Source organism: Haemorhous mexicanus, chromosome 16, assembly GCF_027477595.1.
Source record: "Haemorhous mexicanus isolate bHaeMex1 chromosome 16, bHaeMex1.pri, whole genome shotgun sequence".
Classification (NCBI taxonomy): Eukaryota; Metazoa; Chordata; class Aves; order Passeriformes; family Fringillidae; genus Haemorhous; species Haemorhous mexicanus.
The window spans coordinates 10,077,867-10,101,734 of NC_082356.1; the positions used below are offsets into that span (position 1 = coordinate 10,077,867).

The 23,868-nt window shown below is 56.8% G+C and overlaps 1 long non-coding RNA gene and 1 pseudogene across 1 annotated transcript; both read right to left on the reverse strand.

Moving 5' to 3' along the window:
- Positions 1–7,314: 7,314 nt before the first annotated feature.
- LOC132334896 (uncharacterized) lies at positions 7,315–8,133 on the reverse strand. Its single transcript, XR_009488543.1, has 2 exons — positions 7,915–8,133; positions 7,315–7,623 (listed from the first exon to the last, which is right to left on the reverse strand). It is a non-coding gene; the product is annotated as an uncharacterized LOC132334896 (long non-coding RNA).
- Positions 8,134–15,676: 7,543 nt separating this feature from the next.
- On the reverse strand, positions 15,677–19,251 carry LOC132334852 (lanosterol synthase-like; annotated as a pseudogene).
- Between the last annotated feature and the right edge of the window lie 4,617 nt (positions 19,252–23,868).

The window sequence follows — 23,868 nt, forward strand, 5'->3', positions numbered from 1 at the left end:
GGCCCCATCCTGTGACAGGTATGGGGCCCACCTGCCCAGAGAGCTCAGGGCTCCCCAGCCCATCAGCCTGTACAGCCTGTCCCAGGTGTCTGACCAACAGAGAGTTCCAGGGCCCTCTGGCTGCTCCCTTTCCCAGCCCTGGCATGTCACCTCCCATGCCTGCTGCCATGCTCCCTCCCTGCCCCTCAGGGGTCTGTCCCCACAGGGCTGGGCTGCCTGGGTGCTGCCAGTGAGGGACAATGGGCAGAGGCAGAGCTGGCAGCTGGCTCAGATCCCCACTGCTGCCCAGGCCACCGTGCTGTGTCTGAGACCTCCCTGAGACGGAGCTCTAACCCCACAGAGCTGCCATGGCCATGTGGAAGACCATCATGTGCTCGCCCAGGACTGCGGAACCAGTGCTGCTGATCCTCCTGGATGTGCTGGGGAGCTGGCCAGAGCACAGCATGTGCACCTCTGATGGGGACGAAACGGGTGTCTTTGCCCTGGCTGTGAGTTTGTGTAACTGGCCTTTGCTGGCCCCAAGGCCACCTCTCCAGCAGCTCTCCATCCTCCTTCCCCCACTGCATCTCCCTGCCTCAGGCGCTGGCCTCAAACCTGGCCCAGGGGCAGCTTCAGGCCTGCCAGGCCCCATGCTCCCCCTGTGTCTCTCTGGGCCTCTTCCTGCCAAGCTCGGGCCCTGCCACACGGACACCTCAGCACTGAGCACTGTCTCGGGTGGCTTTGTCCTTTGCAGGCAGCTGTGGTGATGTGGAAGATCCTCCAGGTGCCCTGTGTCCCACATATGGTGACGGTGTATTTCCCCCGCCTCTTTGTGCATCTGCTCCTCCAAGTGCTCTTCAGCACTCTGGATATGCCAGAGGAGGTCATTACCTTCTGGAAGGGATGCCAGGAGCAACATGGCCTTGCCACCAGCCCCAGGAGGTGCTCCATCCTACTCCTCCTGTCCCTGCCACGTGACCTGGGAAGGAGCCAGTGCTCCCAGCGTGACCTGGGCTTTGGTCTGCACGCAGGTTTGCAGTGCAGACCCTGAAGTCCCTGCTCTGCCGAACGCAGCACGAGGATGTGGTGGTGGCAATGGAACACAATTGTGGCTGGGACATGCTGCTGTGTGCTGACACCCACCACTGTGCCGTGAGTCTGCTGGCCAGGTGAGACCCCCTTCTCCCCACTGCCTCTGACATTTGTGCTCTGTGCCCAGGGAGCTCCACACAGATCCTGTGGTTGTGGGCCAGAGGGTCTTGTCACCGAGGGACGGCCAAGCAGACTGGAAAAGGCTGGGAGAGGAGGGTGCCCACAAGGAGCCGCCTCCCAAGTAGTCCAGGGCCACTTGCACAATGCTGGGGAAAGACCAGACCTGTGTGTGTCAGTCCTGGCGGAGGTTTGTGGCCCTGGCCCACAGTCTTGGTTACTTTTTCTCCTGCCAGGGAGATGTCCTGTGTCTCCATCCCCTTGTGTTCCCGGATCGCTCGCTACCTGCTCCGGCTGCTCAGCACACAGGAGCCACGCTGGGAGCTGCCTGCCCTGGCGTTCCTTGTGGAGGTGAGCCTGATGGCCAGCGCTGCCTTGCTCAGCTGCCTCCCAGTTCTCTGCCCTTTCAGAGCCACAGCTGCCTGGGATGGAGCCCGTGCCCTGCGCTGCGGCCTGGGCCCGGCCCTGTGCGGTTCTGAGCTCCTGCCGGCCGGGTCCGCTGTCACTGCCCTGTGCCTTTCAGGTCCTCGAGTGCCTGGACTTGAGTGAACGCAGTGCTAACAGAGTCCTGCAAATCTTGTCAAGGCAGCTGCAGAGGGAGTGCAGAGAGAGGCGTAGCCTGGCGCTCAGGGCCCTTCTTGATCTCACTGACAAGCCCTCAATGGTGAGAAGGGGGCAGTGGCTGAGGCTGAGCTAGGGAATGCAGTTGCTTGGGCTTGGCTGGCCTTTGGGAGCTGGGGCAGCTGCTCCCAGCTCTCCTGCCTCCTGCTTCAGCTGCCCAAGTGCTTCGGGACAGGCCTTTGGCCTTCAGGCCCTGCGGCAGGAGGATGGCATTTCACAAATTTGTGTTCTGCACAGACCAAAAAAATGTGGAGCCTGACTGAAAGTCTTGTGGAGTTCCTGTGGGACACAGATGGAGAGATAGTTATCATGACAGTCATGCTACTCAGCTTTATCATCTTGGACAATGACATGCTGATGCCCAGCCCCATCACACTGCAGCTGGTTGAGGCGCTCCTGCCACTCTTTGACCACGTAAGGCTCGCTGCCCCCAGCCACAGCCACTGGGTGCTACCCGGACAATTCGTGCCCTGAGGATTTGCAGGCCTGCGTCAAGCTGAGCCCCATGCAGCCGATTCTGAGGTCTTTTTTCCTTCCTTTCAAACAGGACAATAGCCAGGTGCAGGTAATCTCCATACTGCTCTTCCGAACACTGGTGACTCATCCAGCAGAAAAGGCAAAAAAGGCCCTGAAGACACCCCTGCGCCAGAGCCTGCTGCCACTCTTCTTCCACTGCCATGATGAGAATCGTCTTGTGGCACAGGTGAGGACTTGTGGGCTGCTGCTGTCGCCCTGGCAGGGGGCTCGGCTGCCTCCTGCCCTGGTGCCTGCCAGGCTGCAGCCTCCTCCAGGCCTTGGCAAAGGGACACGGGTCCTGCGCCCTGGGCTGTGGGGTCATCTCCTCGTCTCTGCTGCTCTCCAGGCTTCACAGGAAACGCTGCTTTGTGTGGCCAAGTTTCTGAAGAGGAGGGATCTTGAAAGACTGCTGAAGAACAAGAAGCTGTGGAAATTCACCGAGTGCCTGGTAAGGATGGCCTGGAAGTCCCAGCATCAGCCTGGAGAAGGCCCCCGAGGGCGGTGCTGAGAGTGCGGGGCGGGCAGCTGTGCCCCTGCCCGCTGCTGCACGCTGAGGCCGCGCGGGCTCCTCTCAAGGCTCCCGTGGGCCCAAGCCAGGTGCCCGTGGAGCCCCGTCCCGGCGGAGCTGCGGGGCGGGCCGGCACCGCGGCTCCCCGGGCAGCAGCCGGCCCTCTGGCCCCTCCCCTCGGGAGCCCAGCGCCAGCGGCTGCTGGCCGCGCCTCAGGGCTGTGCGGGCAGGGGAGGCTGGGGCTGGGCGCAGGCAGCGCCCGGCCGAGGGGCTGAGCCCGCGCCAACCCTTCCTTCCCTCCCGCCGCTCTCTCCAGCTGGCAGAGGACAGGAGCGGAGCGGCCGAGCACCTGCGCCGGGCCCTGCGCTACCTGCAGAGCCCACAGGAGCCCCTGCGAGAGGCGGCCATCAGGTTCATGGGTGAGCCACGAGCCCGGGCTCCCTCCCCGGCCCGCCGCAGCTCGGCCCCAGCCCCGCCTGCTGCCCCAGCAGTGCCGGCCGGGCCCGGCGCCGTGGAGCCCCGGCTGGCCTCGGCGCTGCTGCCGCCCTCTGGCAGCCGTGCCCTTGGGCGGCAGCGTGCGGCCAGGGCCCGGGCTGAGCCCTGCCGGGCCAGCAGGCCGTGTGGCCACAGCGCCGGCAGCGCCGCTGGCAGGGAGCTGTGCCACTGGGGCCGTGACAGGCTCTGTGTTCACAGGGATGGCTGGGCAGTACCTGAGGGGGAAGAAGGAAGAGCTCCAGCTCATCTGCACTGGTGAGTGAGGGCAGCGGGCTGGCAGTGGGGGCTGGTGGGGGCAGCTGCAAGCCCTGCCCCGGCTGCAGAGGGCTCTGCTCCCTGTGCGGACGAGGGGCAGTGTGGGCAGAGCACACAGAGATTTCAGGACCACGTGGAGGATTCGTGGCCAGCAGCTTTGGGCTGGTCCCGTTGTTCCCTGCTTCCTCCTGGCTATGCCTAGAGCCGGCTGGGACGGCCCTGGCAGGGGGCTCTCCTCGCGTCCCCAAAGATTTGGGATCTGACCATGGCTCTGTTCCTCTCTCTTTCAGCCCTTGAACACCTGACAGAGGACATCAGCAGTGCTGTGTCAGACATGGCACTTCAAACATTGTATGTCCTCCGGGCACTGCAGAGTGAGCGATATACCCTCTTCCAGAGGCTGCAAGATCAATTCTGCAGGGCATGGAGGACACGGCCTCGTCTGTCGGGGCTCGACTGGCTGCGCTGCTGGAGCTCTGCAGAGAGCTGAGCCCACAGGCTGTGTCTGCTGGAGCAACCTGAGCCAGCGGGAATTTTCTGTTTCTTTAAAATTGTTCTTTTATTCTTTTTGTTTTTTTTCTTTAGTCTATGAATATAGAATGTGTTATAATACACAGACTCCCAGGAGTTTTCTTTTGCTGGCAAGGGTTAGCAGGGCATAGGGGAAGAGGGGGAAAAGGGTGCCTGGGCTCAGCCAACTGCCCAGACGTGCAGTGTAGCAGGGAAAATGGTCAGAAGGCCCTTGCCCTTTTTCTGGTTCTTCTGAAGCCTTTGTGCAGGTGACAGAGCGGCTGGGCAGGGGCCGGAGCTGCAGGGATCCCTGCGAGAGCGGTGCCTGGAGATGGCCACAAGCCCTGTGCCAGCCAGGGAGGGCCATCTGTGTCCTCCTGCCCGTGTGCTGCTGGCTGGATTGCTGAGGGCTCCGAGGTGCCTCTGGCTGGGGCTCCTCTGGAGCTGCTGTGGGGCTGTGGTGCTGCTGCCGGGCAGGTTGGCTGGGATGGGGGAGACCCTGAGGGGACAGAGCCACGAAGGGATGAGGGGCTGGAGAAGCCCTGACAGGACACGGCAGTGGGAAGGCACGAGGGGGGATGTGTGAGGGAGTGGGTGGCTGTAACATTGGCAGGGGGAGGGAATGGGTTGGAGACAAAGAGACCACTCACCCCAATGTCCATGTGGCAAACAGAGAATGTTTATTCTCAAGCCCTTCCTTCTAAAGGGCCTTTGAAAAACCCAGTCTGGATAATTTCATTACTCTGATCTCTATGCCCTGTCAGATTCTGACCAGTGAAATGCTGCAGCCTTGGCAGAGATGTGACTGGGTGAGGCCCCTCTCAGTCAAACCAGGGGCTGGTGCATTCACACAGCACTAGCCAGCCTGCACTGTGACACACGGCAACAGAGTGCAAGGCACCGCTCCGGGTGCTCCCCAGGAACCTCAGCTCTGGGAGCACTGTCTGCCCCAAGCTCCAGGGGCTGCAATGGGAGCCAGGCTGGGCTCTGCCCTGGGGCCATCCTGCAGGGACAGCTGGAAACAGGGAGCATTCCCTTGCCACAAAGAGCCAAGCCAGGCCTGCAGGGCAGCTGCTCCAGCCTGGACTGCACTGTTGGTGCTGTGCTCTGGGCTGGGGCTCCCCGCACAGGGCACTGGACTGGTGTGCCAGAGGAGACAGAGAAGCTTCAGCTTCAGCCAAACTGAGGGGGGTGCGTGGGCTGGGAAGAGTGGGCTGGGGAGGCTCAAGGGGATTCACAGAGCTCATCCTGCTGAAAGGATGAGGAAAAGGGAATAGGAACTCAGCAGTGAGCAGAGCTGAGGGCTGGAGAGTGGCTCTGAATGACACTAAAATCCCACTGGACCTCTGAGACATTGCTGCTCCTCAGCCAGTCCCAGGATGAATTCCTAAGTCTGGGGCTCCCTCTTCCTTGTGGTGAGGGGGCACCAAGGAAGGCAACAGTGTGATAGAGACTGCGATGGGCTGGGAGCTCACTGCGGGAAGAGAGCAGTTGGGAAGTAAAAGGCAGGCAGTGGAGAGAACTGTTCAGAGAAGGGCTGAGCTTCAGCTAGAGCAGGCTGCGAAATGTAATTTGGGGTCACCCCAGATTGATTTCATTTCAGAAGTTATTGAACAAGTTTTTTTTTTTTGGGGGGGTGTCATGTTTTCCCTTGGAGGTGTACACTCTGCAAACTTGAGCTGTGTTGCCGAAATGCTCAAGCAAGTCTGTGCTACAGGTCACACCATTTCTTCTTTGGCTGATTCCAGCCCAGTGCTGAGCTCCAGCAGAGCCCTGGCAGAGCCCAGAGCAGCCTCAGCACCCACAGAGCCCAGCTGCAAGGAGAGACACCAGAAACTGCCTGTCACCTGAGGGCTCCTGTCCCCTTGTGCCAAGGCCTGCGGTGCCCAGGCCATGCTGGCTGTGCCCAGAGCTGCCCATCCCTGCTGCCTTTGGGAGCAGAGCAGGAGGACAGGACATGTGCCCAGCCTGCAGCCAGCCACGGCACATCCAGCCTTCAGCAGCTGCCCAGAGCCAAAAAGCAGCTGGGCAGCCAACTGAAGAATTCATTGCATCTGCCCCAGCAAAGGGGGAACCCTTTGTGCCTGGCCAGGCCATGCCATGCTCAGATCTGGGAGCATCCCCATGGCTGTGGACTCACCTGCAATTTGGGCATGGAGCCTGGCTTTGAAGAAGGTGCCAGAATCAAAGTCCATCATCTTCAGCTGGCCAGGCTGAGGAAGAGATTGTCATCCTTGAGGTTTTCCTTGGTGTCTCCAGCAGCAGCCCCACCAGGTACAGCTTCTCCAGGGGCTCCTTCTCTTTCCCTGGGGCCAGACCAGGCTGTCAGGGCTCTGCCCAGGGCCCCAGCCATCCATGAACCAGACAAACACAACCAGCGGGGATGGTGGCCACCAGTGCTTGCCACACCAGGTCTCCAGCTCAGCTCCAGCCCAAGAGCTGCGTATTCCCTTCTGCTGACCCCTGCTCAGAGCTACAGGCAGGACAAAACCAGTCTGGTATGCTTTGCCACTGATTGCCAAGAGATGTGTGGAGCTGTTATCTGCCAGGCCCCTGGATCCAACTGTGCACATGGATCTCTCCCATCTTCTAGGGCAGAGGAACACCCTGCACCCAAGGATGACAGAAAAGCTCTTCTAAGGATGGCCTGTCCAAGGGTTGCATGGACAAACACCCCTTAATGATGTCCTGGCACTCTGGGGAGAGAAACCAGAAATCACCAGCCAGCCCAGCGTCTGATGGCCAATGCTGCAAGCGCTGCCCGTCTGGCTGTGGCCAGCAGCTCGGGTCCAAACACAAGCAGGTACCTTCTGGGCAAGGGAATGGACTGGCATGGGCAGCGATTTTCCCTGGTGAACCTGGGAGGAAGCTGGGCAAGTGCAGAAGATTGGGATAACTCCGGCATGAGAGAACTTGAGGTGTGTCCCTGATGATGCTGCCAGCACTGAGAAGGAACAGCCAAGGCAAGCGCTGGGAGCAGACACATCCTGCCGCTTTCTGCTCTTCGACGGACACGGAACTCACTTGTTCCCCCAGCTCCAGAAGACTTGATGCAGAAACAAAAACGTTCCTGCAGGACCACCAAAGGCCAAGGGGCTTTTGGCCACTTTCCCTTCCACACCACTTCTGGGCAACTTGCTCAGAGGAAGAACTCTTTCTTCCCCTCTTCCCTATTGGCCTGAAGACACTCTGCACCAAGAGAAAGCTCCCGGACATTGGCGTATGACAACAGCAATTTAATGTTCCTATAGAGGGTGGGAAAGGAAGTGCTTGCAGAGGAGAGGTGTTCCCCGCAGGTTCAGGTGGCCCCAGCAGACGCAGCCTCCCGGATCACTTCTCCACGGCGCCGCAGCAGGACACTCAGCCACGGTGAAACAGGAAAGGCCGCGACTTCCAGAGCTGGCGGAGTTGGTCTCGCATCTTCTGGAGTCGGGAGGAGGGAATGCTCTGTACAGCTAAATTGATGTACAGAGTTTGAAGTGCCAGGCATGAGACGGTAGGGCTGGTGTCATCCGTCATGTCCTGAAGGGCTGCAAGAGAGAGAAACAGAGCCACAGTCAGAGGGTGGATCTGCGGGGACCTGGGCAGAGCCTCCTGCCACGTCCATCCCACACAGCTCCTGCCAGGGCCTGGAAGAAGCAGGACAGAAGAAGGACGAGCTGGCAGCTGCTGGCCAGGAATGTCCCCCAGGCCCCTGAAGAGTGTCTGTGTTGTGGACATGCTGCCCTTGGTGCGCGCAGGTAGCGGAGCCGCCCACGGGCAGGCCAGGGAATGCAGCTGCCGATGGCAGCCCCCGCTGAGAGCCTGCAGGCCTCACTCACCCATGCAGATGATCCGGAACTCTGGCTGCTGCCCTGTCAGGTAGCGCCCGGCGATCCCTTGGGAACACAGAGCGAGTCCTGCCTTCAGAGCCACAGCTGCCGCACACGGGTGCTGCCAGCCCTGAGGCCACAGGGCCTGCTGGCCCGGCAGGGCTCAGCCCGGGCCCCTGGCACAGGCTGCCGCCCCAGGTCATGGCTGCCAGAGGGTGGCAGCGGTGCCGAGGCCAGCCAGGGCTGCAGATGCCTGCGCCCAGGCTCCTGTTGCCGGTGCAGAAGGCGGTGCTGGGGCCGAGCTGCGGCGGGCTGGGGCGGGGAGGGGAGGGAGCAGAGCTTGGGGCTCACCAATGAACCTGACGGCCGCCTCTCGCAGGGGCTCCTGTGGGCTCCGCAGGTATGGCAGGGCCTGGCGCAGGCGCTCGGCCGCACGGCTCCTATCCTCTCCCAGCTGCAGAGAGTGGCAGGGCATGGAGAGAAAGGGTTGATGAGAGCCCTGCCCCAGGGCCGGGCGCTCCCTACACCCTGCACTGCTCCCCCTGCCCACACAGCCCTGAGGCCTGGCCAACAGCCGCAGGCGCCAGGCTCGGGATGGGGCAGAGGACCCAGTGAGCCATGGTGCCGCCCCGCAGCAGAGCCCAGCTGGCTTGGGGCTCCATTGGCATGAGGCTCGGTCAGAGGAGCCTGGAGAAAAGCCCGCACGGCCCAGGAAAGGGAGTGGTGTGTGGGGCGCAGGCCGCTGCCCCTGCATGGGGCACTGGGCAGGGGCCACAGCTGCCAGCCCCACAGACTGGGTGCCATGGGCAGGCGGCTTCTCCAGGGATTTGGCTGGGGATTCCAGGCCGTCCTTACCAAGCACTCGGCCAACCTCCACATCTGATCCGTCTTCAGCAGCTGCTTGAGATCCTTCCTCTTCAGGAACCTTACTGCAGAAAGCAGCGTTTCCCGAGAGGCCTGCAGAGCAGCAGAGACCCAGAGATGGTACCGCAGCCCAGGGCACAGGACCCGCATCTCTGTGCCGAGGCCAGCAAGAGGCTGGAGCCCATCAGGTGCCAGGGGGTGGGCAGACAGCTGAGCCCCCTCCCACGGAGACACCAGAGGCCAGGAGGCCTCACCTGTGCCACACGCCCGTTCTCATCGTGGCAGTGGAAGAAGAGCGGGAGCAGGCTCTCGCTCACATGCTTCTTCAGGGCCTTTTTGTCCTTTGCCACTACCAGCGTGATCACGTCTTGGAAGAGGCGAATGGAGAGCAGCTGCACATGGCTGTTTTCCTGTGGGAAAGGAAGTAAAAGCCCTCCGCATCAGCTGCTCCAGGTCCCGCTATACCCTGGCCCAAGGCAGCATCCAAGTGCCCATGGCTGGGGGCACAGAGCCTCACATTGTCAAAGAGGTGCCAGAGCGCCTCAGCCAGCTGCAGGGCGATGGGGCTGGCTATTGTGAGGTCTTTGTGCAGCAGCAGTAAGCTGAGCACAATGAGGGTCATCTCCACGATGTCTTCGTCCGCATCCCACAGTAGTTTCCCAAGGCTTTCAGTGAGGTTGAACATGCTTGGATCCTGTGTGCAAAACAAGGCTGGGCCACCCCACGCTGCTGCTGCAGGGCTCAGAGGCCGAAGGCCTGTCCCAAAGCACTCGGGCAGCTGAACAGTGACCTTGGAGAGCTGGGAGAGCACAGCTGCCAAAGCCCAGCTGAGCCCTAGGGGCTGCTTGCCCCAGCCCCATGCTGCCAGCACAGCTTCAGCTGCTGCCTCCTTCTCACCATCGAGGTGAGCACCACGAGGCCGCGGAGCACCACGCGACGCATCTCCGTGGACTCGCTCTGCAGCTGACTTGTGAAGATCTCCAGGACTTTTTCGCCACATTCGCTCAAGTCCAGGCAGTCCAGGACCTGAAAGGCACAGAGAGCAGGTGCAGAGGTGCCCAGGAGCTCAGAAGCACACAGGGCCGAGCCAAGACAGCAGCACAGGGCACGGGCACTGTCCCGGGCAGCTGCGGCTACCAGAGGGCAGAGGGGTGGGAGGCAGCTCAGCGAGGCAGCGATGGCCATGGGACTCACCTCCACCAGGAACGCCAGGGCGGGCAGTTCCCAGTCTGAAATGCCTTTGCTGAGCAGGTCAAAGAGGCAGGATGCCATGCCGCAACACCAGATGATGGAGACGCGGCGCATCTCCCTGGCGGGGAGAGAAAGGCACCATTGCCCCTGAGCCAGGTGGGCAAACCTCTCCCAGGGCTGACTCACAGAGGCCTGGTCTTCTCCCAAGCACCCAGGGGGTGCTTTGGGAGGCGGCTATTCCCGGGCACCCTCCTCTGCCAGCCTTTTCCAGTCTGCTCATCCCTCCCTTGGTGACAAGGCCCTGCCGCCCATGACCACAGGGACTTTGTGGGGAGTTCTGGGCACAAAGGAGAGGGCTGGGGGGGAGAACGAGGTCTCACCTGGCCAGAAGACCCAATGCATAGTGGTGGGTGTCAGCACAGAGCAGCGTGTCCCAGGCACGCTTGCGTTCCATTGACACCACCACGTGCTCATAGCGCATTTGGCAGAGCAGGGCCTTCAGGGTCTGCAGTGCAAAGCTGTGTGCACAGCAAAGCCCAGGTCACGGTCAGGAGCCCTGGCTCCTGCCCTGGGGGCATGGGAGGGATGGGGAGACTGCGAGGACTGGCATGGAGCACCTGTTGGGGTTGGTGGCGAGGCCGTGTTCCTCCTGGCATCCCTTCCAGAAAGTCTCAACCTCTTCTGGCATCTCCTGCGTGCTGATGTAAGCTTGGAAGAGCAGACGCAGAAAGAGATTGGGGAAATACTCCAGCACGACAGGGGAGCGCCAGGTCAGATTGAAGACTCTCCACAGTGCCACGGTTGCCTGCAAGAAATAAAACACCCAGAGACAACGCTCAGTGCTGAGACATCCATGTGGCAGGGCTCCAGCGTGCGAGGGAGAGGCCAGGGGAGACACGGGCCGAGCAGCCGGCCTGGTGCCCCTGAACCCTGCCCCTAAGCCAGGTTTCAGCCCAGTGCCCGAGGCAGGGAGATGCAGCTGGGGGAGGACAGAGAGCTGGCTGCTTGAGAGGCGGCCTGGGGGCTGGCAAAGGCCGGTTCCAGAAACTCACAGCCAGGGCAAAGACTCCTGCATTGTCCCCATCAGAGGTGTACACGCTGTACACTGGCCAGGCGCTGAGCGCGTCGAGGAGTAACTGCAGCGCCAGCTCCGCAGTCCTGCTCGAGGACATGATGGTTCCCCACATGGTCGCGGCAGCTCTGTGGGGTCAGAACTCTGTGTCAGGGCAGTCTAGGCCACAGCCCCGTGGCCTGGGCAGCTGCAAGGGCCCACGCCGGCCCTCAGCCCTGGCTCTGCCCACTGCCCCGGGCTGGCAGCGGCCAGCCAGCCCACGTGGGTACAGGCCCTGAGGGGCAGGGAAGGAGCATGGCCCCAGGCTCAGGAGCTGATGTCCCAGCACTGTAAAACAGAGGAGCCAGAGGATCCTGGAACTCCCCGCCCCATCTGGCAGTCAGCAGGGACAGGCTCTACTGGGTGACGGGCTGGTGAACCCTAAGCCCTCAAGGCACGTGGGGCTGCCCTACCTGTCACACGATGGGGCCCAGCGCAATAGGGTGATCATCACGTCCGAGGGGTATTCCTCGGTCAGCTCCAGAAGGGCCTCGTCCAGCCTGTGCCCAGCAGACTCATTGGCCGTGAGCCACTGGTGGATGTACCTCACCATGGCGGGCACCTGCAGAAGGCACGGGAAGACTCGGAGACCTGCCAGAGCAGCAACTTGCCCAGCTTCCCCTAAGAAGTGCTTCCCTTCCAACCACATTGGGCTGGGCCTCAAGAGCCGAGGGAGCCCGGCAGAGCTGGCTCGAGGTGCCACAGCAGTGCTGGGGCGATCGAGCCCTTGCCCCAGGCTGCTTACTTGCGTTGGATCGGAGACACCCTCCTCCACAAGCAAATCCAGCATGGCAGCACCGGTCTCAGCATTGAGGAACAGAAGGTCCGCCAAGAGGCCGGTGCCCACACCAGCGGTCTCTTCCTGCCAAAGGCACATGATGGAGTCACAGAGGGTCTGCAGGAGAAGGGCAGGAAGGGAGGGAGCATCCATGGAGCACTCCAAGCCTGGTGCTTGGCTGAGCAGTGACAGCAGGCCCAGCCCAGGCAGGGATGGCCGCAGGTACCTGTGCTGTTCCGCAAAAGCGGCCAGGGGCGGCTTCCTGCTCTTGTGTCCACTCCTCAGCTGCATCTGGCAGAGAGCGAGCACAGACAGGGCTGAGGGGCTGCGGGAGAGGCCGGAGAACAGAGCCCAGCCCTGCGCTCCCCAGGCAGGGAGAGCCTCGGCATGCCCCGGGGGATGGAGCACAGCTGCCAGATGATCCAGCCCAGCTTCTGTCTTATCCATGGGCATGTCCACAGGGATGGGATGGGGCCAAGCTGGCTGCAGGCTCCAGCCCTGCAGCCCAGCTCTGACACTCACCCTCCTGCAGCAGCTGGAACTGCTCCAGTTCTTCAGGCTGCTGTGCTGAGGGAGCTCCAGCCTCTTCCTCCTCCACCCAGGCCAGCTTGGTCATGCTGGGTGGTCTCTGCTCCATGTCACTCTTTGCAGTTATGAGTGCCTGCTGAAGCAGAGAGGCCTCGGAAGAGCTGAAGATGAGCAAGTGCTGCAGTCGTACCTAGAAGGCACCTGCAACAGAGGGGCCTTGGGAATGCTACAGGACAGTAAGTCCTGCAGTCTGTCCTCAAGGGCACCAGCAAGAGAGAAGTCTCTAGAAAGAAATAGGACTGAGAGTCCCGCAGTCTATCCTCGAGGGCACTGGCCGCAGGGATGGCAGATGCTTCGGAAATGCTCCACGTCACCGAGTCCCGCAGCCTGGCCTCGAGGTCACCTGCACAGAGAACCCCTCGGAAAAGCTCCGGGTCAGCAAGGAATGAGTTGGCTGTGTGGGGGCTCCTCACTGCACTGCTCTTTCCCGACCTGTCCCGTTGCGTGCACCGAGCACTGTGGCACGGCTGTGTCACTGTCAGCACATATATCACGACGTGTCACAAAGGGTCACCATGGAACACTCTCTCCCTTACCATCCCATGGTGACCACGGTGCACTGTGTCACAGAGAGCCCCAGGACACACCCCCACCCCACCCAAACTGCCCCAGCTTGCATGGAAGACCTTGCCCCAAGTGTTGAATACGCAGCTAGCAGGAACTTTAGGAACAGCCAAACAAGAAGCAGCTGCTCCTCTGCTCTGCCTGCTCAGGGCAGCAGAATGAGCCCCCATGGCTGCCAACGGAGCAGGGCAGGAAGGGCACCGGGGCCTTCCACTGGCCATGCCACGGCCCCTTTGGGACCAGTCCCGGTGCTGGGGGGCCCGGCCCACTCACAGGGGCGTGACACAGACACGGGCAGGCATGCTGCTCAGTCCCCTGGGGCATGCTGCCATCAGGAGTCCCTGAGGAGGGGGTGGGCATTCAACTCCCTCTCGGAGGAATTGGTGGCAGCTCAGCTTGCCAAGTGCTTGCCACATCATCTTTATGTCCTGCTCCATGCTGGACTGTTCTGTGTTCATCTTGCTCACCTCCTCATGGAGACCCTGACACAAACCCATGGCCTAGGACCCCTTATCCTTCCATTTGGAGCCCATCACACAGCCAGGTCAGCAGGGATGGATCCAGGCTCTGTGCTGGATCATGGAATCCCCTCTGAATGGCAAAGACCTGCGGCCCTCTGGCAGTGTGAAGCCATTCTCCTGTTTGTCCTGGCCCTCCAGACACTTGTCCAAAGCCCCTCTCAGTCTCTCTTGGAAGCCCTTTAGGCACTAGAAGAGGCTCTAAGGTCTCCCTGGAGCCTTTCCTTCTCCAAGCTGACCACCCTCAGCTCTCACCCTTTCCTCACAGGAGAGGGCTCCAGCCCTGGGAATATCTTCATGGTCTCCTCTGGATTTGGTCAAACAGCTCCATGTCCTTCCTGTGCTGAGACCCCAGGGCTGGAGGCAGCTCTGTGTCACAGCACATGTCGCAGTTGAGATGGCCACCATACACAGAGAATCACCACACAATATCAGAAAGCTCCAACCCACACACTGTAACACCTCACCTCTTTAGAAGGCTGCAAGCATCTGCCCTTCTTCTCCTTCAGCCCAACCTTTCATAGTCCTCCTGTTGATGCACTGCACCTGTGTGCCCTCTGCTCCCTTTGGTGGTTGGTCAGTGCCCCTGGGCACTCCAGAGCTCATTGCTGTCAGTGCTGCTCACAGCTGTTCCCAGTGGGATGAGGCTGGGCCCAGCCCCACTCCCAGTCACCACAAACTGTGTGCCTACAGCTTTGCAGATGTTCAGGTCTCACCCTGAACTCCCTGTCCTTCTGCCCACGCTGTGTGATCAGCCCAGCACATGGTTGGTTTCTGGGGGTGAGTGCACATGGCCAAGGCATGTCCAGCTCCCACCCACCGGTATCCACAGCTCCTCCTTGGCAGGGCTGCTCTCAATCCCTTCATCCCCCAAGCTGGACTGATGCTGGGGGTTGCCCTCACCCAGGTGCAGCATCAGCACTTGGCCTTGTTGAACCTCATGAGGCTTCCATGGGCCACTTCCTCAGTTTGTCCAGGTCCCTCTGCATCATTCAGTCCTTCAGGTGAGGCACTGCACCCTCAGCTTGGTGCTATCTGCAAACTTGCTGAGGTGCACTCAATCCCTTCATCCACGTCATTCATAAAAATATTACACAGTACTGATCCCTGTACAGACCCTGAGGATCACTTGCTTTCTCCTAAGTGTACCAGGACACTGGAAGACCTTGTGGGACAAAGTGGGTGGCATCATGTCAAGAGACAGTGCTTAGGATCACCATGGTTGTGGCTAAATCTTGGATCTCTTTTTATTGCATGTAATAAACCAGTCTGCATTTGTATCTCTCTTTTCATGTGCTCCAACTCCTGAAAAACAGAAACAGATTTCCTCCAAAACAGAAAAATAATCTCAGAAAGTTTTCTTGGAAGAGTCTGGGGCTGCCACCCAAGATGTCAGGTCCCAAAACCATACATCAAAAGACTCCAGATGCCTGGGATGAATCTTGAATAGATTCCAAACCTGAGAGTTTCTCCAAAGGAAAAAAAATCACCTCAGCTAACATCCTGGGAGTAGTCTAGGACTGACACCTGGCATCTCTGAAATCAGAGATCAAAATACTCTAGAAGATCCCTAGGAAGAGTGCCAGAGGACTCCTGGAAGAAGCAGTTTCTATCAAACAAGAATTGTACTGAATATATCCTGTATCTACTTGATCTCTTCTGCATGTGCTCAATCCAAAATTGCAGCTTGGAGCAGATTTTAACAATAGGTGAAATCCACACAGCCATGTCCTCTCAAGACACATCACCACATGACACTTGAATAATTCAGTTTCAGCAAGAAGAAATTCAAATGCAGAGTAATATCACAGACAGGTATAAAGAGGTCCATAATTTGGAAAAGGCAAACAGGGCTGAGTTGAGACAGCCTGAGTTGAATCTTCTTAAATAAATAAGTTTTTCTGTCTTGCTTATCTGCATGAGCGTAAGCAGCAGGATGAGGGAAGTGATCATTCCCCTTTAGTGAGCTGCTTCCTTGATTACATTTTTCTGTGGCTAAATGCTTTAGAGGAGGCACAGGCTCCCAGCATGGTTTGGTGGATATGGTGCTCACACGTCTGGGGACAGGCAAGCCAAGCCACATGACATGAGGCTGCTGTGCCAGCTCCCCTCTGCCTGGGACACACACTAGCAGACAGAAAGGAGAATACAGTGAAGTTCCTCTTGCATCACCCTTAGCAATTTATTATCCCATCTGACTTCCAGCTCTGACAATGACCTGTGAATGCCCCAGGGCACCACGGTCTGAGTTGGGGGAAGCCTGGAGCCCTGGGCTCAGGCTGTGCCATGATGCCAACCACCTCACAGCTTTCTGCTTCAGCTGCCCCTTCTCCAAGGGCTGGTGGTGACTTCACCTGCGGAAGGTAGGTGCCACCAGCTGGGGGACAGAACAATAAGAAAATTAAGCAAAGCACTCCTTTTCTTACACACCTGGGGGAGGACAGGTGTCCTTCCCCTCCCAGCATGGGCTCCAGAGTAGAGCGAGTAACTCAAAGGCCATCACTGGCACCCACAGTACAGAGGTCAGCTCAGCAGGGATTGTGCGGTGCCCCCCAAGCCCCAGTGGTGGGCACAGGGGAGACCCCAAATCCCACACTCTTGGTATAGACAGACAGACTGTGACAATAAAGGCAGCCTTGCGACCCAGGATGAGAGTCTGTCCAAATGTGAAATACAACACAGCTCGGCAGCTTCATCTGATCTTCAAAATGGTCTGAAAAGGCACTTCACTCCCCATCTGGGGATGGGGAACATACCTGGAAAAAACCTTAGAAAGGGAATGTTTAGAAGAGGTTCAACAGCAAGCAGAGGCTCTGCAGCACCAGCACAGCACCCTTCCCTGGCAGAGGCAGCAGTCCACATGCTAAGGTCAGCATGGAGATATCCCATGCAACACACACCGCCACGGCCCCACACAGACACCGGGATCCAAGACAAGTCCAGGGCTGCAGGTTCAAGTAGACAGGGCTCCCTGCTCCTCCTGCCCTGCCCCAGCCGAGGGGCTGGCTCTGGCTCTGGCTGGCAGCTGCCCAGCCAGGGGGCTGTTGGGATGCAGCCGGCAGAACCGCCCCAGCATCCAGATGGGGAAGATGTTGCGGTACACGGTGTAACTGATGGCACACGACTTGTTGAACACCCCAGCAATGTTCTCCTGGGAGACAAGCAGAGAGCAGAATGGTATGAGTGACAGGGGACTGCTGCGTGTTCAGGAACTTCTTGGAAAGACTAAAGATGTACCTGAGGCCAGTCCCCGTTGGGAAGCTGCTTATCCATCAACACTTTAATGCCCCTTTCCAGCACACTGATGTCAGGGTACCTACAAAGCACAAGGGAAATGTAAGCATCTTTATCCAAACATCTGCAAACCCTCATCCACATGTCTGGGGAGCTCAACCACCTCCAGGCTGCCCCAAGCTTGCCCCAGGCATGCTGAGTGCTTTGGGACTTTCCCCACAACCCCAAGACACTAAATAATATGAATACGGCACCATTTTCCCAGGCTGGAGGCCTGCAGTCATGATCAAAAGCTTTGCTTTGCACTGGGTCACACCAGCCAGGCCCAGGGCCACCCAACCCAGCTTGATCTCTTTTCCCTGAGCACTGGGGCTACTCTTACCTGACAGCCATGAGCCCCAGCAGGGCCCAACAGGTGTTGTGGATCTGTGACTCGGCACTCTGCACGTATGTGTGCAGCTCACAGGACTCGAAATCCTCTCCCCACCCGCCATCTGCCATCTGCTTGGAGATCAGGAACTGGCAGGCCTGGGCCACTTCTTGGCAGACAGTCCTGCAGGGATGGGAGCCAGAATCAAGACAGGACTGGGGACAGAGAGTATTTGGATGCTCACAGTTCTCAGCTGCAAAGAGAAGAAGTGCCCATGGCTGGGACTGCCCTGAGTTTGAAAGTGAGGCAGCAAGTATGCCCTGGCCATACTGCAGGCACTGGATTTGGGAGGAGCAGTCCCTGAGGCAGGAGAGCCCATGCACAGCCAGGGATCCATCCAGCTCCACCACGGAGTCCTGCCCTGGCCCAGGAGGTAGGCAGGGCTAGGGCACCCAGACATTCCCTTCTCACCCGCTGTGGTATGTGTGCTGCATGCTGGCAAACACCTCCAGACCAAACCAGGTGCCGTAGGTGAAACAAACCCCCCAGCTCCTAGAAGAAGGGGAGAGCAGCACTGTCAGGGGTGAAGGCCACAGGGAGAGGCAGGCTGCAACACAGCTGTGTTCACAGCAGAGCAGAGCCAGGCACAGAGCTACAGCCTGCCTTCCCCTATGACCCAACCATGCCCAGTCCCACCAGCACCTGCTCCCAGCTAACTCAGGTGTCAGCAGAACTGGGACCACAGGAGCTGGAGCCACCCCAAACTTCTCTGCGTCTTGTACCTGTTCTGCCTGGGCTGGAGGGAGGTTAACTGAGAGCAAAGCACAGCAGCTAGAGGAGGATCAGCCCTTCTTTTCCCTCCCACGGATCCTGCCAGCCAGGAATGCTTGCCATGATGATCCCTCTCCCACTGGGGCAGCCAGAAGAAAACGGGGTGCTGGGAACACCACCTACCCTTCCCAGGACCCATCCGCTCGCTGCTTCTTGCGACAGAAATCCAGGCCCTTCTGCAGAGTCTCCCTGGACAGGAAAGAAGTCATCCATTTCAGAAACAACTCAACCTCAGTGTTTGCTTCACTGGGGGCTCCATCAGCCCCTCTGACGCTTGGATGGGTCCCATTATTGGAGGGCACAAGAGACAAGAGCATGCCGACAGGCAGCTACATTGTTCAGGAGGCCATGGCAGGCAGCTTGGGACACTGAGCCTGCCTTCTCCCCAGGCCAGCTCTCATCTCAGTGCCTCACCTGATCTCCATGGCTCGGTGCTCAGGGAACTAGCTCTGGAAGTGTCTCAGTGCCTGCATGACAGCTGATGTGCATTCCACGTATGTGTAGTCAATCATGATGTCACCTGCCAGCAGGCAATGGGTATCAGTGCCACAGCCCCTGTGTGGGCAAGCCTCCAGGCCAGCTGCTGCAAGCCTGCCCCAGACCCAGGGCACATTGATCCCCTGTCAGGCACCCACTGGGCATGGTGAGCCCAGGCCACTTTGTCCCTTCTCAGTGGGCAGGACAACCAACCCCCAGAGCTGCCCTTACCAAACACCTGCGAGGGGTTCAGCAGCTCCAGTAAGTGGCCTCCTTGCTTGGTTTTGTAAGTGGCAAAGCCTCCATCAGAGTTCCTCATGCTCAGCAACTGCCCAGACAAGCAGAGATGGGGGTGGTACAACCTCATGGGCAGTACTACTCCAGTCTGGCCCCAAGCCAGCTGTGAGATTAAAGTCAGACCTACAGGTCTATGGGGCGGGCAGAAAACCCAGGTCCCAAACCACCGTGACAAAGCAAGCTCAGTCTGGGCCATCACATGACATTAGGTCACATAGGCAGCTCTGAATCAAGTGAGGGTGGAAACCTCCAGGAGCACATGGCTTTGGATGCGCTCTGGTTCTCCAAAGGGAAAGCAGAGCACCGTGTTGCTTTTGGAAAAGCTGAGCAGAGCTGGATGAAGCTGAGCAGGAGCCTGAAGTGGCACCTAAAGGCCTCTCACTGCTTCTGCTCCATCAGCCTGATTGCAGGGCTCTTTCAGAATACGTTTCCTGCAGTGCCAATGCCATTGATGAGAAGTGATTCCAGCACAAAGTGCAGAAGACTCAGCCCCTGAGCTGTGACTGTAAGCTGCACAAAGGGAGCCAAACTGGCTGAGAGAGGCAGAGATTCCTACCAGGAGCCAAGATTAACCAAGGAGACACAGGGTGTGGGATAGACTCAAGGCACAGCATGAGAGCAGGTAAAAACTCTAGAGCCCTCAACATTCCTATCAATCCAGAGCTTGCAAGAGAAGGAAACTATTTGGGGTAGATACCATCAATGCAGGGCCAAAATCAGGGGGCAATTCCCAATACTGGAAGATTTCCACCATCTTGCAGAACAAGGTGCTGAGACATTTTCTTCTGCATGTGCTGCAGCAGAGAACTTGCTTTGCTGTACACTCAGGGAATGACAGCACTCTCCTCTTCCAGCACAGTGTTAAAGCTCCAGCTGCCAGCACTTACCTTGTCCTTATTAATGAGAGACAGCTCCATCTCAGAGACCTCCCACGCGACGAAGTTCTGAAATACCAACTCTGGTGGGGAAACCCCAAACCAGCTCTGCTTCGGGGCAGCTGACGGCAGCTGGAGGGGAGAGAGAGAGCAGGGAGAGCTTCAGCTGCTGGGAGGAAGGTTCATGAAGGAGAATCTTCCACTGATCCCCAGGGAAGTACAGACTCTGGGCGAGCACGTCTGCCCAGCCCACACTGGGCAAACAGTGGCTCACCCACCTCTGCTCTGAGTGATCCAGAGCTGCTGGGCCACACAGAGCAGGCTCAGGCCAAGCTGCTCTTTTGGCATCTATTTCTCCAGGTTTCTTTCTCCACAATGCCAGGCAGCACTTCCCTTAAGCACAGCCCTGTGCCCATGTGGTCACAGAGCTCTGGGGCATTGACTGAGCATTCATGGAGTAAGTCAAACCCATGGATTTACAGGAGACTCAATGGGAAACAATTCTGGGATGTCCTTTACTCTGAGACAGGGAAACGCAGGCCCACACAACTGCAAATATCTTTTTTGCTCTAGAACTTAGACCTATCAGTAAGAAGAGCACAGGACCAGAGGAGGTGTGAGAGATGAGGTGATATTTGGCTGAAGCCAAAAGGTTATTAAAGAAAAGAATGGAATTTGTTGGTTCTATGTGTTGTTTGTGGTTTGGATTTGTTCAGGTTGGGTGTTGAGTGTTGCAGTGAGAGGGACGGGGTTGAAGACCTGACCAAAAGAAAGTAGGACAAGAGGGGAGGGGAGAGAAAAGTTGGTGGTCAGTAGGGAATGGAAGCTCCTGAGTACCCATCCAATGGGAAAGGGGATAGGGACCGTCCCAGCCGGGTGTAAAGGGCACAGAAAGATTGCCATTTTCTCGGAGGGTGTGAGTGTGCGTGGCTCTCGGGGAGGGAGACACACCCGGCTCAGCTGAATCCTTACTAATAAACAGTTTTCTTTTGCTTTGATGATTTTGTCCCCTTTCATTGTAATTAAAAGTCAGTGTGTTTCAAACAGAGGGAAAGGCAAAAATAAAAAGACAGATGAGGTGAAAATCAAAACACAAGGGAGGTGAATGATGAATGAGGATAAGGTTCAGTTATTTTCTCAGCAACTTGGGTAAAAGTAGAGTTGGTATCTCCTTTTCCCAGGAGTTTTAAATGGGTGCTTTCTTGTCATTACTGCTATCTTATTTAATGCCACTGTAGAGGCACGTCTGGAATGACACAACAACAGCAAATGCTTCAGGAGCAGAGACATTGCTTTGAGAAAACTCTCCCCTGCTTTGTCTGCCTGCTCCAGCCACACTGCTGTCACTGCAGGGACACCAGCAGGTCACCTGTGGGACTTCACAGCAGAAACATTCTGCTCAAGGGAGTGGCTGCAGCACACTGGCCCTTAGGTGGGCCCTTCCCTGAGGTGTTCCCAATGCCCCTCTCCAGGACAATCCTTAAACACTTTGTTCCATGTCTCCTGCTGCCAATTTCCTGCTCAGCAGCCCACCTCGGTCACCTGCCCCTTTGGACTGTGCTTTCTACTGAGACAGTCCTGCCAGAAAAGCAGCTTTAAACACACCTCTAAGTAGGCACTGATCCAGATAAAGCACATCCATTCCCCTCTGCCCAGGGCCAGTCCCCTGCACATCTGGCAGCCTGCAAAATCTAACACCCTGTCAGGGTCCAACACATTCTTCCAGCCCGAAGCAGGAATGCAATTTGTTTTGCTAAATCTGAAGTAATTCCTGCACATCCTTGGCCTTCAAAGGCCAACACTGCCACTCTGGAGGGAATCCTGTGACCCCAAGCATTTGATGGTGACCACACCAAAGCTAGAGGAGGCTCTCTCAGCAGGAGAATGGCAAATGGCAATGTTGTGCCTTTGTGTCCCCAGCCTTCCCCCTGTTAGCAATGGCAGCTACACTCCAGCACAGCCCAGCAGCTTTAACAATTTTTCTATTCAAAAGACATTTTCCATTAAGTCTTGTTTCACTAATCCTTCATGAAAAAATGTCTGTTCAAATAAATTTATGACCTCTTGAGCTAATTATTGAACATGTTATTGGCACTCAGAGGATAAAAATCGACCTTTTTGAACAAAAGGCCTTTTTCTTGTTTCTCTAAACATACATGAGAAAAACCAGAAGTACAAATGAATTTCCCTTTTTCTTTGCTTGCACTACCACAAAATACCAACTGAAGTGCTGTATTTGTACCAGATATGCTTAGGCAAGCCCTGAGGAACATGACAAAACCATTTCAGAGCCACCAACTGCTTCTGTGTCTTGAAACCAATGCTCTTACATGGCTCTTACAAATATTCCTGGCCTTGTAAGCAGTGGAGAGAAGCTCTATGTGCCAAGGACCATGAAAAGGGTGCTCAAGACAACCCATTTGCTAGGTCTGGATGGTAGTAGCTTTCAGGTCTGGATTAATTATTCCCTGTGACACCTAAGCCCAGCTCTGCATTCTTGCATATTTAGTCTACTTTTCAAAGCTACTAAAGACACTTCCTGCTAACAAGCTTTAAAATTTAAAGATGGAACATTCTAGAAAACTTTTTGTCCAAATACTGACATTGTATTATTTAACTGAACACTCTCTCGTGTTCCAGTCTTGATGAAGTGACACCACAGGAGGAGTCAGTGGATGAGAATTTAGGAGAAGCTGACAGACAGGAAAAAGAAAAAGCAAATCTTACCACAAACTTCAGTACAGTGTCCAATTGTTAGAATAATACTGATTTTTTTCTCCTGTGCTCAGTGTCTCATTGGACAGCAGCTTCAGCAGCTCTGACACAGTGGGATACTTTGCCAAGACAACACTCATGGCAGCTGTTGGTTAAAATGATTGAAAGGAAAAGAAAGTCGATTGTGAGTGTACAGGAATTATCCAAGGATCAAATGCTGGGTTTGGAGGGAACTGTACAGAGCCCTCAAAGCCTTGGGCCTGCTCAGCCCTGCCCTGCTCCACCTTGAACAGCTCAGATTACCCCACCCCTCCTGTGCTGCTCCCAAATCCAGTCCTGCCCATCCTCCCAGCCTGTGCTCCACGGAGAGGAGGCAGAAGATCTGATGAATGAGGAGGGCTTTGCACTGTGCAACTTCTGCAGATCCCTGCTGAGTTTCTCCATGTCCTTGATCAGCTCCAGCATGAAGCCAGAGAGAGTTGAATAAGCTTTGACACGCAGAGTATCTGCCATAAAAAGAGCAGGGGGCAAGCCCTTCCTGGCACTGGCAACACCACTGCTAGAGCATCCACGCTGAGGCCCAGTCCTGTCACACCCAACTGAGCTGAAACTACCCTCACAACTAGTGCAGGCTGATGCTTTTCAACTTCTGGGAATTTCCATTTGAAGCTCTTATGGCAGAAGTGTGAGATACAGCAACCATGGCCACAGCACAGGCTCGTCAGGATCACAGGTTTCTGCAAACCTTCTGTGGAAAACACCAAACCTCATCAGGAGAGCAGTACCCGGCCAGCAAACCAGAGCAGAGTGTGCTGTGCACAAACACCATGTCTGTTCAGCTCCACCTCTAAATGACTAAAGCTTCCTAAAGCTACACAATTTATTATTCAGCCATAGGCATAACTCCAGGATCCAAACTGACTGGTCAAATCCAGGCCCAGAGCTCAGCTTTACTTACCCAGCACGGGCTGGAGCATCTCAGTTTTAATTTTCAGTTGGGTTTAAATTTCACTGCATTCATTTGAGCAACGATGGGACAGTAATCCACCTCAGATGAGCTGAATCACTCCCCACTTACACCTCTGAGTTTTAAAAAGCATTGCAACATCCACTGGGATGTGTAGAACTTAACTGCCTTTAAGCATTCATTTCTGCAACTTTTCCAGCAGCACAAAACTTTAAAAATAGCATTTTAAAGTTGCCATAGATCAAAAATGTCTTTCCACTCACAGTTAGTAGCAATACAGGCATCCAGAATCTTTGTTACTACCACTGCAAGTTTCATGCTGGAGTGACACAAACAGGAATCAGGCATAAGCTCAAAGAGAACTCTGGCTAATGTATCCAATCCTCCAATAGAAACAAAAGATTTCTGCACATCTGCTCAGTGGAAAAAAGAAAAAATGTGATTTAAGCAACAGAGTCTGCAAATTCTTTTACCATTTCACCAAGTAAGTCCATCAGAGTTTTTCTGTGCATGTGTCAGTCATTACATTTCTTATATAACAGAAGCTGGAGATACATTAATCTCAAGAAATGCAGTAACCGCA